Genomic DNA, 9,512 nt, shown 5'->3' with positions numbered 1-9,512 from the left:
AGTAAAAGAAAAAAAATCTAAGTTAGAAAAAAAAGTAAAAAAGGCCAAGATCAGGTTTCTTTCTAAATCAACAAACTCTAAATATTGTTACTCAAGAGTCCGTATTCTTTGCTTGTCAGAAGTTGCTTCTTGAGCATGTTTTGCACCTCAGTGTTTCTGTATAAACGACTTTGTACTTAGAAGAGAAGCTGTGAGTCTACTAGTGGAATGAGTCATTTTACTGGTTTTATTACATGAAATGTAGCCCTTCAGAGTAGAAAGAGCTAAGTTTTATATTGTGGCTTTAAAATAACTGCTAAGAAACATAATACAGGTCACTGCGGAAATACTAATGAAAAGAATAATTCAGTTGCTTTGGGATTTTCACTAGGTCATATTTGTTTCTTATTTAAATTCACTGGAAGGATGAGACACTAAGAAAAAACACATTTTCAGAAGAAATAAATTCTATCAATGCACAACAGTAAAGAGATCCATGGAGTGAGGATTTCTAGACTTCACAGTAAATCCTCTTAGATTTTAATAAATAAAATATCAGAGCTCAAAGACTTGTGAAAAGGTTCTCTTGTAAAAAAAATTAATTAAAGTTAAAGAATTTCTCTTAGAAAAATTTTAGTGCACCTTGATAAAAAGTTAAACATGGAGAACTGCATTATGAAAGTCAGGAAAAAGACAACAAAATCATAGAATTGGTTGCCCCATGAAGTGTGCTGTAACAGATAAATAGGCAATGTCAGTGCCTATCTGAGTGTCTATCAAAACCCTTCAAAGACCCCAGAATAAAGAGCCAACCTAAACAATTTCCAAAAATTGAAATCCCCTGTATAATGATCTGACTTGCCATCAGACTCTACAGAAGCTCAGCCAAAAAAAAAAAAAAAAAGAAGTAGATTCTGATGTTTATATTGCATGCTATCTCTTTGACTTCGCTATGAATTAGTTCTCATTTTCTACTTTCAGAGCAAGTCAGCTCGGCTCTGCTCAGACAGTAATGTGAAACATATTGCGGGCAAAACCTGCACGAATTTAACAAGCATAGGAGCTATCTAAGCAGCTCGGAGCCCTGAATTAAAAACAAGTTCAGTACATCATATATCATTTCCTTGATTTATTTGAACTCTATTATTGTTATTGTTAGTATTGCTCCTTTGAAAGATTAGCTGCTTGCTTACTAATGCAGAAAATGTAAATTAAATATTAGTGAGAGATGTGACACTAAACATGCACTTCCTAATTACTTCCCTATGTGATGTTGTTTCAGTATTTGAAATACTCACTATTTATATATCTTTGAAAAGGGTATGCCTTAACAATACTACAGGTATTGAACTAATGTTGTGTTTTGCTAACAGTAGCCACCAAAAGTTTCCAAGGAAGCTCGCTTGTAATTGCAACATCGCTCATCCTGGCAGCACATTCACCTGTTCATGCTCATTCATGCTGTCTGCTGAATTACGCCAATGTGGAGGCAAAAGAGCCACTAGTCACCCACTTATAGTAACATTAACAGAGAATTATTTGGAAGCAAGGAAGAGTCTAGAATCTCACCGGCTGGAGTAGGGAAGTTTGGGAACAACCTATGGGAGACAGAAACAGCAGCTAAGGAAGAAGTGAAGGAGATGGAGGAGAGACAGAAGGACTGGAGAAGGAATTTCTCAGAGCAAAACCAGAAGGAAGATGCTCAGGATAATAGGAAATGACTGGGAGACCTGGCATTGTTCTTCAGTCAGCCCTTCTACAACAAGATGGTCCCAATAAAGCCCCTCCTGAAGGTCATCAAGAGATAGGCCCAGGAGATTTCCAGATGAACCAAATCTCCCTTAAATTGTTGACCTGGAAAGTGGCTGTAGGTCATAGGTGTGTTCCACAGTGATGCTTTCAGTATGGGTCCGTCTGGTTCTTTTTTTGTCAAAATCCAGTCTGGTCCCTTTGAAATCACCGGGACATTTCTGCCTTTGAGTTTTGAAGACATGGGGTGAGAACAGCAATTGCTTCAGGTTTGTTTCCTTTCCTCAGACACTGCTGGGCACAGAGCTGTGCAAAAGGGTATGGTTTTGTTTTGTGATCTTGTCAGAGCTGCTTCCGAGGGTCCATCTCACCCTTCCCTACAGAGTTAGCCCCAGTTGTCTTTCTAGAAGAGGAGCACTCATGGAGTATGGCGACCAAATGCACATAGAGTACAACATATGCAAAGCCACATCATTCCTCAGTGTAACCTCCCTGACAGAACAGGATCATCTGTGTACCAGTAGACATTTTTGGTCAAATCCTGGCCTTGCTGAAATGACAAAATCCCTGGTGAATTCATGGAGCCAGAATTTTTCATCCTCGTGTTCTGTTGTGGGAGCCTTATATAAGGAGGCTTAATTTACTGCCACAGAGGTCAGAGCAGGTCTTAGTGTGATACAAGTTAAAATTAATAAATTTTAATAAAAGGAATAGGAAATCTTCTTTTTTTCCTACATTTTTTGACTGATCTGGCAATTTAATAAAGCAGCTCATTTTGATTTAAGAAAATATTCTGTTCTAAATAACAGCTCTAAATAACGCATTTTTTAATAATAAATGGGGTAATTTACTGTCATAAGACACTAAAAATACACTGCAAACACTGTCAAATAGAATGACCCAAAACCCCAGAAGCCTGGAAACTGTTGTTAGCATACAAAGCTGTGTTCATTAAAGTATTTTTTTATACTCGCCTGGAGTACTAGTATACATAATACTCGTCCATGGAACAATAAAGAATTTAGTTAACAACTTTTGTTAAATTGAAACAATATGCATATAAAAAATTGCTCGCTCAGTCAAAGAAATACAAACAACCACTTCCAGAAACTGGCATTTCAGTCATACTTGGGAGTTTAAAGCTTGGAAACTCTTGCAGGCATCTTCATCTGCAATGCTATTCTTTGCTAATAGTTTGGCTCTGGTTTACATGAGCAGATCTGCTCAGGGTGAAGAACTGATTGTCACTGATTTTCATTACCTAGAGTATATGTGAAGCAAGGGAGTACTGAATGTGAACAGCATCAGCAGAATCATATTGGTATTTGAAAACAGACTACGGTGAAAAATATGGAAACTTTTGTTACTGCATGCAGCATATTTTGCCGTTTCATCGTAGTCAGCTGTATATCCTCTTTCCACTTTTCTTTTAAAGAGTTGGTAAAAATACAAATAAAGAATATGGAAAAATCCTTTCTTGTCTATCTCCCATTAAAATAACAAGCCCTTGAAAAAGAATAATTAAAAGAAACCCGAGAGTGTAAAAAAGTTAAAAGGGAAGTTTTGTCAGGGTAGATCAAACATTGTTGCCTCTCACTTCTTGTAAAAGATCTGTAGCCTGTGCGGTGAGAGCTGCTGTCTTTCAAGTTACAGCCTCTGTTATCCTATCCCTCACACAGGCTTTGCTTCATAACCAACCTCCTAGGACACTGTTTGGCAAGTATTAATACTATGTAATCTCTTGCTATTAAAAGCGCTTGCTAGCTTGCTATCTCATTGATTCTAGCCTATAAAGATACTTACGTATATTTCTTTGCAGTATGTAAGTGAATATCAAATCACTGAAAAGAGCGAACACCTTAAGAAGTGCTGCACGTCCGACTTGCAAGAGACAACCAACCACTTCTGGCAAGCCATCACCTCCCTTGCCTTTAAATCCCTTCCAGAACGGTTGTTTCTTCCACAAAAAAATGCAATGGTAACATTGACAGTTGACAACAAGAAACAGAAATTCTGGTGATATCCTCTCAGCTTGCCTATTCTGTGTCTTCTGAAGACAATAAACTCTTGCAGAAGCACAAACAGTGTTTGGGGCCTTCTCTGAATATGCTGTTAGAGCTTAATAACTTCTGACAAGAAGAGAAGAGAACTTTAATCTGTCAGAGGGATGAAAGATCGAGCTGGCAAAACTGAGTGACACAAAAGTTGTGAAGTCCAGCAATCCCCTTGAAAATAAACAGCTCTCAGGAAGTACTAAGTGCTGTTTCCAGAAATGAGTACTGTTGGACTACACCAACGTAACAGCAATCTAAGTTCCTTTAGGTCAGCAATAAACAGAGACCAGACTCTAGAATAAACCAAAATAACGTTAGCAGAACAGAAACTGGTGTCAACAGATGCATGCATTTCTTTGAAATGGCAGAGATCTGTGAGGCCTGGGGATAAGACAGACAATTTCTTGGAAATGGCAACAATAGAGAGAGCTTCAGCCAAGAGTGGGTAGATTTGGTAACCTATCAGAAACGGGACTCTGCTCTGTCCCCTGATTTTCTTTGCAAACTGCATCACAGTGTAATGGATCAAAGTCTTCACTGCACTGTAGCTTCACTCACCCAGAAATATGAGGGTCACTTCTATGCCAGTACAAGTCCCAACTGCTGCAGAGCCAAGAGCTGCTCTAAAGCCTGACAACTTCCAAAAGCTTGTCAGGAGCAAGGCCGGCTGCAGGAAGACATGCCTCCTCCTCTGTGGAACAACACGGGTCCAGCTGTGCCATCGAGCTCAGTTTGAAATTCAGTAACATAAATACAGTTTGGAAAGGGCATCGGTCTTTCTCAGCGTTCAGGCCACTCAAAGAGATGCGTCTCTACTACACTAAAACATTGCATCAGTGAATGAGTGATCCCACAGGAAAAATTGAAGGAAACAACACTGCCTTCTGCACACACATGCCTCCCCCATCAAAAAAGACAAACACATTTATGTTCATTTCTGCAGAGCTTAAGTTTCCACACTTTTTTCACTACGCTTTCAAATATTTATTACCTTTTAAGCATTTTCAGCTGAAGAGTTAAAAAATGTTTTCACTCTTCTCCTGTAACTTAATTAGCGTATAAATGTTGCCTTGACAGCCCTGCAGAATGAAGCCTGCTCATCCCCAGAACAGGTACAACAGTCAACACTGCATTTTTTTCCACATTGCCACACCAATAAATCCTAGCTGTTGCTCAAACAGAGTATTTCCAGAAGCAAAAGGACAGTTTAATCTCCGTGTCCATTCAATTTTTGGCCTCTGCAAAGAGACTGCCAAAAATGTTGCCAATTAGTGCTAATTGTAGAGAAGGTTTTTGTGATGTGCACCCTTGTCCACTGAAAATTGGATTGCAACCATCAAACTCATTTCTGATGCTGCTGATATATTTTATTCAGGTCACCAGCGCTTCTGCAGTTAGCCTCTTTTAAAATAGTGTCTGATCGTACGTGAAGAGAACAGCGGTTGAAGACTCATCGTTATAGTTCACTCTCTTTTCTCTCAATGTGTTAGATTTATTTGGAGGGCGGGATGGTGGTGTTATGTCAGTTGAATCTTCTCAACCACAATACACAAATACAAAATAAGACTTCAAGAGCCTTTCGGTTCTCATGTGGTTATGTAATAATACATTAATATAAAAGATTTCCATTTTTAGACATCAAACCCCTGACAGATGTTTTCGGATCTAGTTGCATTTAGTTAGTCTCCATTATTATGGCACACTTTGATCTGGAGCATTCCTTGTCTGTGATCAAATGTAAAATGAATTCAGATTCATTCCCTTTCATCTCATGCGAGCAAGACGTGTGAACCATTTACTTAGCCCTGCGACTCTGTATGATGAGCATTGTCTTTTTCACTGGTTCCTGGTGGGATTTTTTTCTTTTTCTGGTAGATGAACCAGCTCTTTTATATGATCTTACAAAAGACACCGGCCGAATGTCACTTCACATTTGTCAAGAGCAAGCCTCACAATCTCTTTAACAAGTAATGTTTTACAATGTCTTGCAGGAGATTTTTGCAAACTGATGTTAATTAGCCCAGAAAAAAAAGATAGCAATTACGGCATCAAAACTGTCTTCGGAAAATCTGAAAGGTTTTACTCAAGCCTGGAGAGGTAGATATTATGAAGGCTAACACTACAAAAGACTCCTTAACTCATCTCCTTATAACTAAGCATTGTAGTAATCAGACAAGAAAGATTGCCCTTGTTTAGGCGTCTTTGCTGCCATTATTAAAGCTCAACAGAGTGTGCTGAAAGAGATTTTCAGTAATATTAGTTTCTTTGCTTTCACAGGTTTACACCATATCATTGTCATAGCTGTATGCATTTCCTATACCTATATGTTGTTACTGCAAGGAATATGGAAAAGGCAAATAGGTAAAACAAAAATACTCTTCTTACGTTTTTACCATCAGTAGTTTAAAATAAAACGTTACTATATGTATTGAACATCATATGTCAACCATTTAAGTTCTGAACTCTCAATTTGCCCATGACCTTTTCCTTAACCTATGGGAACAACTAATGTTCATACAAGCTTTGAAGAACAGGTTCTTACATACCTATTTTGTACATATGATTTTCTTTACCCATTTATTTGCAAACTATTTTATCATTTATAAACTTATTTTATAACTTATTAACTTATAGCTATGTCATGCGTTACACCACCATACTTAAAAGCGAGATACTATCATGGACTACAATCCCACAACCATACGAGTGTGCATGTCACTTCAGCAATTTAAATAGCCCCTTACACAACGTAAGGGATGTCTGCACAGCACTCGCAGGAGAGACATCTTTAGATGGAACAGGACAGTTTCAAATTTGTGGTCCTAGGTGCTGCTAGCAGTTCAGCTTCAGCCGAGATTCATCTCAATAGCCAAAGCCCAGCCCGGCACTGTGCGCCAGCTGTGTCACTGTGGACTTCCCTGGGGGGTTCGGTCACATCTTTTCCAGATTTGTCTCACTTACAAAGATTTTCAGCCTCCTCCAGCATGGGGTGTCAGTCTAGTCCCCAGTTCCTCAGTGCTGCCTTGAAATGGGTGTGCTCTGCCAAACCTGTCGAGCATCTATGGCATGGGTGAAGGCCCCCACGCCTGCCCTCCCCGGTTCATGCTCACAGGGTGGACTACCCCCATTTGGGCTGGAACTCTTAAAATGAGGTTTAGATGACCCTAAACTGTTGGATTTGTATTTTGCGCTTCTAGGATTGAGGTATGGCAATGTGGCAAATATCTACCAAAACGGAGCCTAATTTCAACTTTAAGATACATTTTTTGTCGAAATTATTAACCCACAACTTAAAACTGTCAAATAAAAATGCTGACTTTCTTGCTAACAACAGCAGTTATTTAGTTGACCATCTGTGCAATGTTTTAGTTTTAATTTAAATCCCAAACCATGTTTATGATATTGTCGGTTGGTTTTATTGTCAGTTTAGTGCATTTGAACCGCTTCTTCAGAGAAAGCTACTTTTATGCCATATTATATTGTCAGTTAGAAAGGAGAAGCAAAGTTTATGAAATTCTGTGGAAAGGTCAGGGAAACCAATAATTGCTGAATCGACCCAGTACAAAAAGCCTGTGTAAGGCTAATGTCATCTTTTCAGCCTCTCTTATGTCCTTGCAGGGGCTGCTTCTGGAAGGATGGAGAAATTTCTGGTCAGTCTTTTAGAGTGAAAAGATTTGAAAAGCAAGTGTCGCAGCTGGTTGGACCACACAAGCAGAGGCCAGAGTTGCACTGTGTGGGTGAAGAAGCAGTTTCTCTAAATAGGTTGCTAAATAGTGAACGGTGAGTTTAGTTTCACAAGCAGAAACATAAAAATATTATAAGCTATCTATTGCTTTTCTTTGGTTTTCTTGGAAAGATGGATGCTTGGAAAGCACTAACAAACTTCTAGTGTGAGTGGGAAGAGACAATAAGGATGGAGAATTAAGTAAAGTTTTGAAAATTTGCTGGTTTTAAAAATATGTGGTTAAAAATACAATATGAAAGAGCTGATAAAATCACCCTTTTTTATCTGCCACAGTCCAGGAAAGCACTCACAGTGCATCATTGTTGCTCAGCTGAGGTGGAAATTTATCGAGCCATGGTAGCTGAGCCCCTTGCAAATGCATGGGCTTCTGGTGTGCGTCCAAGGCAAAACTGTATTTTCACTTTCTTACTACTTTACAAAACACTTTTGTTTTGGCAGAAATTCAACTCAGTGGATTTTTCTGCACAAGCTAAGCTTTTGGAAGGGACGCTGAACAACACACATTATATTGTAGGGTAGTACGCAGACATTACTTATGGCAATACTTAAAGGAATAAAATGATCCATGTGATATGACCTGAAGGTCTTATTGGCACATGATTGAAATACCTTTAATAGCCCTTGTTTTGCTTCAGTTGCGTGAGCTGGTATAAAGCCCAAAATCATGCTGGCAAAACCTTAATATCACAGAAACCTTAATCTTTTTTTAAACTTATCATTGTCTTTTTAGCCATTTTCTGTTGGAATGCAAATTCTCTATGTGTAACACCTTCCATCATGTCTATTTGCTTTCTGATCAGGTGAAAGTCCTTGGCCAATTTTATTTTTCAGATTCTTTCTGTCTCTCTCTGGTGGTGTTTACAAGCAATTATTATTAATATTGGTTCTATACTGCCTCTGGATGGCAGTAAAGAGGCTGATGTTAGAGGGATTTTTTCACATGGGGTATTTGTATGCTGCATTGTGTTGTACACTACGTCAGGCACTTTGAATTCCCAAATGTTACACTTCTGGGATAACAGGAAGGCAGGGAATCTCAGTCTCAAACTGAAGTGTTCCAGTCTTCAAGAAATATTTGTGACCTCAATTTTCTCTCAATAAATCACAACCTTTCTGGCTTGCACACAATTCTGCAGGTTACGGCCAAATAATTTAATGCCATTTGAAATCATTTCAATGTCATGCATGCTTTCTACAGCAGTACACATGAAGAATAAGTTGAAACAATCTGAAAATTAGCCCCTGAAAAGGTGCATATGCCTCCTATATCTTACTGCTTAGGTAACCGATGGGATATTTCAAAAGCCAAATTAATGGTCCAAAAGAAACAATTGTTTAAATTAAAAATGAATTCTGCATCTTGAATAGCATTACATCCTGAAGAAATGAATACACAAAGGCTACTTTGCAGCTGTGGAAAAGATTACAAATAGTTTTGTTCTGCCAACAACTGCCAGCCAGAAAGGGCACGCCACGGTAGGGTTTGCTGTTCTGTACGGCCACAGTTATATTTTCTGTACATAACAGTAAAGCGTTATGCCCTTGTAGACAAATTTCATTCAAAATAGTAGGGCCCACAGAGGGCCCATAGTTTCATCGTATAAAGGGTGATAAGAACTGTGGGTCAGGCGGACAAGGGGCCTTTTGGTGCTCATGAGCATATTGGAATTAGTTTGCTATTTTCTTTCAGTTGCAGGATGTTGGGATTTCCCCTTCCTTGCGTTTAGGGGGAAGAAAAAAGTTCAGTGATTGTCGAGCGTTACCAGCGCAATCAAGGAGACCCCCGAGACCAGCAGGGCCATTGTTGAGCCTAGAAACAGTGATGTGCACAGCTTCTTTGGAGATGCCCTTGAGAGGCTGTGCCAAAAGGCCTCCCCAAAGGGCCTCTCAGGGATCCCCCTGGGCCTGCGGTGCACTCGAAGAGATCGCCTGTAGCAGACAAGCGTCTTATGGTTGTATGTTATAAATCTCTAACAGCACATCTC

This window comes from Larus michahellis, chromosome 1 (assembly GCF_964199755.1).
Source record: "Larus michahellis chromosome 1, bLarMic1.1, whole genome shotgun sequence".
Classification (NCBI taxonomy): domain Eukaryota; kingdom Metazoa; phylum Chordata; class Aves; order Charadriiformes; family Laridae; genus Larus; species Larus michahellis.
The sequence above is the reverse complement of the archived record's forward strand: the minus strand, read 5'-3'. Positions refer to the sequence as shown.